This window comes from Phalaenopsis equestris, unplaced genomic scaffold (genome assembly GCF_001263595.1).
Source record: "Phalaenopsis equestris unplaced genomic scaffold, ASM126359v1 Scaffold232425, whole genome shotgun sequence".
Lineage (NCBI taxonomy): Eukaryota > Viridiplantae > Streptophyta > Magnoliopsida > Asparagales > Orchidaceae > Phalaenopsis > Phalaenopsis equestris.
The window spans coordinates 16,992-26,986 of NW_018250390.1; positions in this window are offsets into that span (position 1 = coordinate 16,992).

Below are 9,995 nucleotides of genomic sequence, written 5' to 3' on the forward strand. Positions count from 1 at the left end.
AAAGGAATATCCAATGTCAGGCTAAAAGGTTACTGAGAGAGAAAAAAAAGAGCAAAAGGTATATCTTGGTAAAAATTTGTGTTTTTTTTTCTTGGGTGTTTTATCCAATAACAAGTTTAGACTGATTTTCTGACAACTTATACAGGTAAACTTGTTGAAGTTTCAAGAAGTATGCTTAAATCCTTATCCAAACATATCGTCACTGCCTGATTTTCTAACACAGGTCAGGAACCTTATGCATAAATTTGTATGCATTATTGAAATTTTGTAATAATTATGGTTCTTCCAAATTCATAATTTCTTTCCTCCAAGGCACAGGGAATCATACACTGCAATGATGACAGATCCAATACATGATCCAATACATGATCAGTAAGTATTTTGTAAGCAATTTGACATATTCTTCAATTGAAATGTTTTTATTCATTATTATTAACAAATATGTTCCTTTGTTTTTTTATACAGGTTGTAGTCAGGATGCAAGCAACATTTATGTGTCAATGACAATTTTATTGGGATATTAATTTTGGTGTACTTTTTGTTGAGGAGGATGTATCTAGAAATTTGTATACATTATTGAAATTTTGCTAAGGAGGATGTCTGTAGGGCATTTGTATTTACGATAACATTATTGATGCATTTGTAATTCTGAGATTTTCTTTTGAAGGGGTATCATTTTTTTTTGGCATTAACCTCTGTCTGTTTCATTACCCTTGAGTTAGAGGAAACTCTCTTATGGATCCCTGCAGTTCTCAACTCTGTTAATATGGATGGTTTTCATTCTCCCTATGAGAACTGCATAAACATCATTTTTTTATAATGTTGGCCAGCCTTTTTATGGTGGCTCATAAAATCGGGTGTTGCAAATATAAGAGGAACCGGTTTCAGAATGTTCAATATGGATTTACATTTAAGGAATGTTTATGGAATGGAATACCACAGAGCTGTAATAATACATTTAATTCCACTTGTCATGATCAAATCTCTGTAAACAGTTATCTGTAATATGGATTTTGCATTTAAGCCAGCTTTCTAAAACAACACAAAGCATATACATTTAAACTAGCTTTCATTCTCTCTATAAGAACTACATTTAAGCTAGATTTCAAGGCATATTATATAATAAGAAATGCTCAATCCGAAATGCAATGGCTGCTAATCAACAACACAAATTTCTCACCACATTATATATAACAACGAAGTATAGGGCAATGAAATGCAATAGCTGCTATACAACAACACAATATCCACATTTTATTTACAACAGTACAATAAACATTTTTTTACAACAAGCATTTTCCTTACAACAATACAACAACCACAATATCCACAACCACATACAACCCTACACACACATCAAATGTTTCACCATGTGTAAATTCTTCCAACAATCAGCTCCGTCAACAGGTCCGACTGGTCAGCTGGCATCAGCAGGATGGCATCAGTTCCAACAATCTGCACAAAGGAAGATAAATAAAACATTAATTGTAAAGCTGAACTGGATGAACAATATTAAATACTGAGCAAACCTAACAGACCTAGACGAATATTTAGTGAACAGGCAACCTGTCACAGTGACATAAATAATGATATTTAGAAAAATAGTTCATATATTTATAAACCATGTAAAAGGCGCATATAAAGGTTACATACCAATTGGGTTCAATCAAATTTATATATCTTGGCAAACAAAATTTGTATTAGCAACAATAAAAATTGACCTTTGAAACCTACTGTGATTTCTCCAAAGCAAATTTACAAATGTCGTATACAATCTATGCTCTGAATAAATGCATTAATTCCTGCCAGTTACTTTTGCCAGTCCTTTTTCTCCGCCCAATTTACCTTCTTTTTTCTAACAAATGTCTCCATATATTTACAAACATAAACACCACAATCATAACTATTACTTTGCACTGGTATTCCCCTGGTCATTACAACTGGCCACTTAATCAAATTCTCCTCGAAAGCATCACTGGTATCCTTTAAGAAATGCTCAATCTGTGTATTTAAAGACCAGTCATTAAATGTGTCTAAAAAATGCTCAATCTTTAAATAATTATAACTTACAATGCTTTGTGTGATGGCCAAATGCATCCGGTTGGGTAAGGAGTCATAAACTCTCCATTTACTCTCATTCATTGTCCCAACAAGGAGTATCCAATGTTGATTATTTATTATAGGTATCAATATTAATTCTGTATTCTGGATAGCATCCTTTGTAATATGTTCGACGAAGGGTTTCACATTACCTTGTCTATACAACTGCACCATGAAGAACATAACAACATTCAGCAAATTGTCAACAACTTAATAAGCTTACTCAGTGGCATGAAGATACATATAGATACGATCTATATAGATGTGGTGCATTACACCGCTTATTCTCCATGAACATGGCAAAACAATCAACATGTTCATTGCCTACCCAACCGTTTCCCAAGAATTCATCGAGATAACATCGTGGCACTGAAACATGTCTTATATCTATTAACAGGTCACACCTGCATTTGAAATATAAAATTACTCGTTAGTTAACAGTTATAAGATTAATGATAAACAATAAGAAGAATTAGATGAACTAACAAGTCGGTATATTTTCTACAACATATATCAATTGTCTCATGCATATAATCAGGAATTTCATCCCTAGCAGAAAAGTAGATTACTTGTGCTGTTGGCTGGACCTGTAAAATAATTAAATTATAATATTTACTGAGCAAACTTAAATAATTAAACCTAACATTCCATACCTTGTCTGGGTAGTCCTCGCGGGTAGTCCTCTGGGTAGTCCTCGCTAACATAATGAGTGACTGGCTGGAGCGCTTCTTCCTCCTTATGTACTGATTCAACCTCTTCTTGAAATTTATTAACCTAGTCTACGACCACTTCTTCTTCTTCTTTATTTTCAACCGATTCCTTATTGGGTTCTTTCTTTCGCTTTCTTTCAAAAACAACATATGGGGAACTAATAGACTTTGTTCTTCTATTTAACCTATCCTTAATCCTTTTGATCTTCTTTGTGGGGATTCTTTAACCCATCTTCTCAGCAATTCCACTGGTGTTTGTTTAATTGTTTTCTCTACTCGCACGACATGAAACTTTAGGTCGGTCACCGTATTCTCTAATGTTATCAATCGACTATAAACAGAGTCTTCAAATTCCAAAATTGTATTCTCTAACTGGGTTAGACGACTGTCAACTGATACTTGAAAATCCAATATAATTTTTTGTTGGGATTTCAATAAATCGTGGATCTCTTCAAATCCAAGTGTTTGTCTCGTCCTCTAACTCGACTGTTCATATGTATGACTGTCGGATGGTTGAGTACCAATATAATAAGGTACTACAGGGGAGACCTCAACATGCATGGTGACTGTGGTCTTGAAAGGGTTTCCCTATGTGGGAGAAACTTTGCTGGACTGGAGGGCTCTACAAGTGAATTGGCAAATAAGTGATGTTCACTTTCCTTTAAATCAAGGAAATAATCATACACCTGCCAAAAAAAATAGCACACAATCAGGGGCAATTAATATATAACATGACAACTTTACCAACTATTATTGAAATTTATTTAATTAACCTCGGCAGGGCTGAGCATGTTGAACGCTAGTTGAATCTGTATAGCATTCCATCTAACATTTACTGGTCATCTTAGCATTCGGGGTCTAGCCTCAGGAACTGCTGGCACGACCAAGTATGTGTGCTCATAAACCAGAGTTGTATGAAGCATGTTAAATTAAATAATTGGTATCAAAATCAAAAATAATTAAAAGATATTTCAATAATAATGTCGAAACAAACTGTTAAGAGGAAGAAAAAGCCAGTAATAGATCAAACTGGCTGATCCGTCCTAAGCTTCATAGCACATAGGTTCAATTGATCAATCAAAAAGCCACACACTGTCACGGGCCAATTATACGAGCTGAATGCTTCAACGTCCTCGCAGATAGAAGACAACTGCTTTGATACTCTAAAATTACTTGAAGAAAAAAATAAATTAGTCCATAAAAACTTTATTAATAATTCTATAAAATGATCAGAAGACTGTCCTGGGTCAAAGTTGATAAGTTGGGTCTTCATTTGTCTCGCATCAATACTACAGGATGGAGCTTTATTGCAGGATGCGGGCGACCTTCTACTTGGCATGCCTATTAGGAGAGCAACTTGGTCAGCATCAAACTTCAGCTCTTTCCCACCCAGCTGAAATGTCATTCGATCAATATTCCAACAGTTAATTATATGCATTGTCAGAATATGATCATGTGGGTATGGAGGAGTTCAAAAAATTGAACCAAGCTCATGTTTTCCAACTTATTCCACGTGTGCTCGTCGATGGTGGGCCGGACCTTATCCAGAGCTTCTCGTACTGCAGATGGACGACATCTGCAGTTCATTGATTTTGCGCTCAAAAACCTACATTTAATTTTAATATATGTTATACTATGTAAAAAATCTTGAAATAAATTTAAAATCTTCTAAAATTCAGTCTTAAAATTCATCATTCAGACTTAATATAACTTAAGAAATTAAATTCACCATTAAACGTTAACGAAAGCAAAATCTCAAATGTACCTAGAAACAGCCTTAGGTTGCTTTAGGGATTCAGTCTCCTCTGTTTTTCCCGTTTTGGAGCCACCTAAATCCCTCTTCTTGCCTCCACCCTTCACCATTAGCTTTGGCAGCTCGACCTCAATCTTCTTGCCTTCCTCGACATCTGTCTTCTCCGCCTCGTCAAAATGGGCAACATTCTGCTCTTCCAACGACACGGTACTTGCCGTTGTCCTCCATTTTCGACTAAACCCTAAACAATACCAATACCTCGACGTAACGTTCGAGTGAATGCAAACCCTAGGCGCGAACGAAAATAAGAATTCAAAATAAGAATCGAAAATAAGAATTCTTACTATCCCGAAATTTTTTACCACGGGTATTTAATCAGTCGCGTTAAATGAAGATTACATTCGCTACCTAGGTTACCGCCAAGTTACGCAAACGTTTCAATTTCTCAGGCGGTTACCGCAAAGTTACGCTTCACTTTCTCTCGGTTACGTGTCGATTACAGCTCAGCTATACCGCTAGGTTACAACGCGCGGTATGAACTCTCAGTTACAGTTAAGTTATAGCTCGTTTACAAAGTTACGCTTCACTTTATCTCGGTTACGGCTCAGTTACAACTCAATTATACCGCTAGGTTACAACGCGCAGTATGAACTCTCGGTTACGGCTCAGTTACAGCGAGGTTATAAACGCGGTTCATTCGTCTTGAGGTTACTGGAAGGTTACAAGTCTGTTATTAGAACGGTACCGCGGTAATGGCCCGCTCGGTTACACCTTCTGTACCGCTCGGTTATAACTCGATTACGGGTCGCGTTTGAATAAATGCGGTGGGACCGATATTGCTGATTTGTCAAGAGGCCATTGGAGGACGCAGGTAGCGCTGCGTATGTCTTACGTAAGCAAATTTTTTCCTTGATATATATATATATATATATATATTATAAGATATCTCTGGTCGAGAGTTCAAAGGCGCTCTAGTGAAATTCAGATAGATATTATATATATATATATATATATATAATTGATCGAGGCTATTATATGTGCTCTCAGTCACCCTCATGTGCCTAGCTATTCGAGGACCACCCTCACTATATATATATATATATATATATATATACACACATTCGCTTTGTCATATAGATAAAATATTACCACAACTTACGTATTTATTTAAGAAAATAATAACTCTTAATTAAAGTTTTACCTGAATAAATTCTTCGAATTTACTAACTCGCTTACACTTCCTCTTTAGCTTTACTTAGATTTATGCACCTTCAATCAAGAATTTAAATTGATAAAATTTAAAATTAATTTACTAACATTTGCATTATATAAATCTAACCATTCACATAATTAAACATATAATGTCCCTTATATCCTCGAAGTTTTAGCTTTGTTGCCCATTTCTTTATGTCGAAGCAACACATATGCTATCTTATAGATGCTCGGTTGAGTATAACCTAAAATCACTCGGTTCAGCTTATTCTTCCATACGAGTGCAAACTCGCAAGCCTTCGCCTCTTCTCCTTTTTCTTCCTTTTCACATCTAGGGACTACCGGTGTCTTCTTCAGGAGAATAAACATGAAGCGAAAGGATGAACATAAACTAAAACAATAACAATAATTTGGATGATGTTGACCGATGAGTCCTACAATAGGTCTAGGGTTGACACAATTTTGGATATGTGGACCTCTCAATTTAAAATGTTAGGGGAGGATATGTGAACCTCACAAAATTTGATTTAATTTAGATAATTATTTAAATTTAGAAAATAAGATTTTCAAAAGTTAATTTCTTTAATTATCCAAAATAAAATTTATATTTATAAAAAAACTTATTAGAGGTATCCTAAGGTCAGAGAAACACTTAGACAAAATTTTATTATTTTTTTATTCAAATTTCTATTTTTATTATTTAATTTTAGATCAATTTTCATGATTTATTTAAATAAAAAATAAACCACCAAAATATCACCATAAGCACATGCATAATATACTTCTCTGATTCCATACTTTTCAGGCCCCACTCATTGCACGAAAATGGGCAATTTGTCATGTGAGGACCACTCTCTTATAGAACGAGTTTGTCTATGCCATTCAATTAGTCTTGTGAGTATATCTTCTAAACATTCATCACCAAAGACTTGTATAACCTATTACACAACTTGCACGATCACTCAGTGCTATAAGCTAACATAATATAATAAATACTTGAGTGCGGTGAGCTATAAAATGGTTAAATTTTAAATCAAAAAATATATTATAGGATATTATGTATATTATTCATACTCAGATAACTTGATTTATAATCAAGTTGTAAGTTTTATTACTCTTAATAAATAACAACATATCATATCTTGCAATCATTGAGACCAGTCATGCATAGTTCACTGCATTTAGGAGGTTCAGATGACAATCCTTTCCAAGCAAGATTATAAGTTCTTTGCATTTTGTTTATGTTCTTTTCTTTCCTATAGACTAGGCTTTCGAGGTTTTACTCCTTATAGTGAACATCGCTTCAGTCTTTGGATTATGAGGTTGCTCGTCTAGTTACGACATAAATCATCACCTCCTAGGCTTTCTCATGATCATATATCGTGTGATCTAAGCCCCAGCTTTCTAATAAAATTTCAAGATGAGACATCAAATAAATCTCTTGTTAAGATCATTAAAGCATAATAATAGGATAGTTGATAGGCATCAAGTTTTTTTCATTATCTTCGACTTCTCCTATATATTCTTCATTTGGTTGTGATAATAATTGTTCCACGTGTAAGCTTTTCTCATTTGAAGTTACTGATAATCAGTTGTAAAAAACTAAACTTAAAAAATTCTTGAAGACAAGACCATACCTTAATCAAGAGTTTTTTTAACTAATTTTTGTTACTTAAGATGTAATTAACTATAGATGTTTGCCCTTATAGGAAGCTTGTAACCTAGATTTAATTAAAAGCATATCTAATCGATTAGATAGGGAAAATATTTGTTGGTTTTAATCGTAGGCCATTGCAAATATCCAAATTTTTTTAATTTAAGAAATCAAGCCCATCATAAAGTGGTATTTCTATCTCTCGAGATATTGTATTACTTTTGATATTGTATTTTATTATTTAAATAATTAAATATTTAATTCTATTTGATTCTATAAAGATAGTACCCTTTCTGTTGAAAAATAACACCAACATGGGTGTAAGGGCCAAATGGCTTTCTTATAAGACCTTAATAGGGTCATCAAGCTAGATCTTTCTTGAACATCAAAATGAATTAATAAGTCGCAAAAAATTATAGTTGGCACGTTCATACAAAATCAGATAATAATATGATAATTCTTATTGCCTAAATGAATAAAATAGCAAGCAAAACTCATTTTTCTATTACCATCACAGATCAATCAAAGGATGGGCTGAAACCTAGCCACTAAAGTGCTAACTCATACAACCTAGACCTATAGAACGAAAACGGGTGTTTCACTTGGATAAAGGAGAACAACATGTACATAGAAATGTGAATCAAGCGTGAAGGGAAAATGAACCCCATAGGAACGACTCTATAAGGTTAGAATATTGTGAAAGAAATGCAACAAAATGCATCTTACAAATAAATAAGTGCAATGAATGCAAACTCATAATTAAACAAAAGTCATACAATGCAAACATGATGCGACCCTAAGTTAGAAAGACAACACTACAATATCATAGAGATGACCTCGTGGTATTAGCTTTTTATCCTCAACTGTTGTAACTCAAGGTACAAGGAGGCAAGCCACAAAACACGTTGTAGTGTTTTGGGAGCACAACTTTAGCATAGGACCTCTAATCCACAGGTAAAAGGGATTGGAGACAAAGTGCAACACCTAATTGTTAGTCCCAGTTATACTAAGATGAAAGTAAAGACAATACCATCATTTAACAAACCCTATATGCAGACACTACTCATAGGTAGTTGCAAGGTTTCAATCTTGATCCTACATGCCTCATTGGGTAGTCAAAATGAGTAATTGACAAAAAAGCAACAAACTTATAACAGCCAAATTGATAATCAACAAGATCATTAAAAGCTTGACCGATTAATCAAATCGAAGAATTGCCACCCTACATGCTGGTGTTTGGTGTACAAAAGGTTCAGGACATAAATCTCTAAACATCAAGCCTATAAAGGCTAGAGACCCACTTATTCAAGACATTCAAACTTGACCAAAAAGTTATAGTCGAAATGAGGCTCACCATCTCTACACGCAGGTGTACCAACAACCTATGGGTCAAAATCCCATACTCTTGAATAAGAAGAGTCAAGACTAAAAATGTTTGGCTAAGAAGAACCAACTAATTGACAAGATGACCCTCAGTCCCTACATTACGAGTGGTATAATTATGACACTGCGATGTCATGACAAGAACCTGGCACCACGGTTTTAGAAACCAGAATCACAATGACAGATTGAGGGATATTTCGTAGCTCCCTTTTAATAGGATTTATGGTCAGGATTTACTAAAGTCAGTCAAACAAACAAAAATGCAAGTCCTATGGATTTATAAAATTTTGGCTTTAAGGTCCTAGTTTTGCCTTTGAATCATGTTAAATTCACATTTAATAAATCCAACAAAAAAAAATGAATTTAATAAATTCAAATTTACTAAATCCTACTACTACTAAATCTTTCGTGTAGCCAAACATCTCGAGTAAGCTCTACTGGGGAGACAAATCAGGACGTCCAAAAAAAAAAATAATCTAAATAGGCGCATGATATGTTATCCACGTAAAATAAATAGGCGCATGATATGTCATCTGAGTAAAGAGTATCAAATCGAATCAAGCACATGCTTATCCACTTCTGTTCTTGTTGCAGCTAGCCAAATCTCACTTATGTTTGTCAGGAAATACATAAATGCATGCCAGGATATGTATATATAAGAAAATATTATAAGTTAATTTAAAGTATTCTGAAATAATCCTACTCAAAATAGGACTTCTACCCTTAGATGTCGCTTCAGGCATGTTTGGCAACTGGCAAGCTCGTAGTAAATAAAATTAATTTTTTGGCTTGTCCCGGATCATTTAATAGAGTTCCTTTACATCTAAACAACTCCATAAATTTTAACTTACTCTTAAAAATCATTTAGTGGTACAACATTTTAGTGAGAAAGTGATTTTCACAAATATTTATATGGTCTTCTCTCTAAAATAAATCAAAACAAAAAATTCTAAATCATAGCTTTGTCACTAACCAGCAAACTTGGTAAATTTGGTTCATTTCTTAGCTGGTTCAATTTATTTCTTACAATTATTTTGCTTGATCTTGCTTATTTGAATATTTTTATATTTAATATTATTTTACATCATCTAGACATTTCATAATAGCATGCACTCATTAATAATTCATATTTTAATTTGATTTTTTTCTATAGTAATTTTAAAGGACAAGCTAAAATGATTGA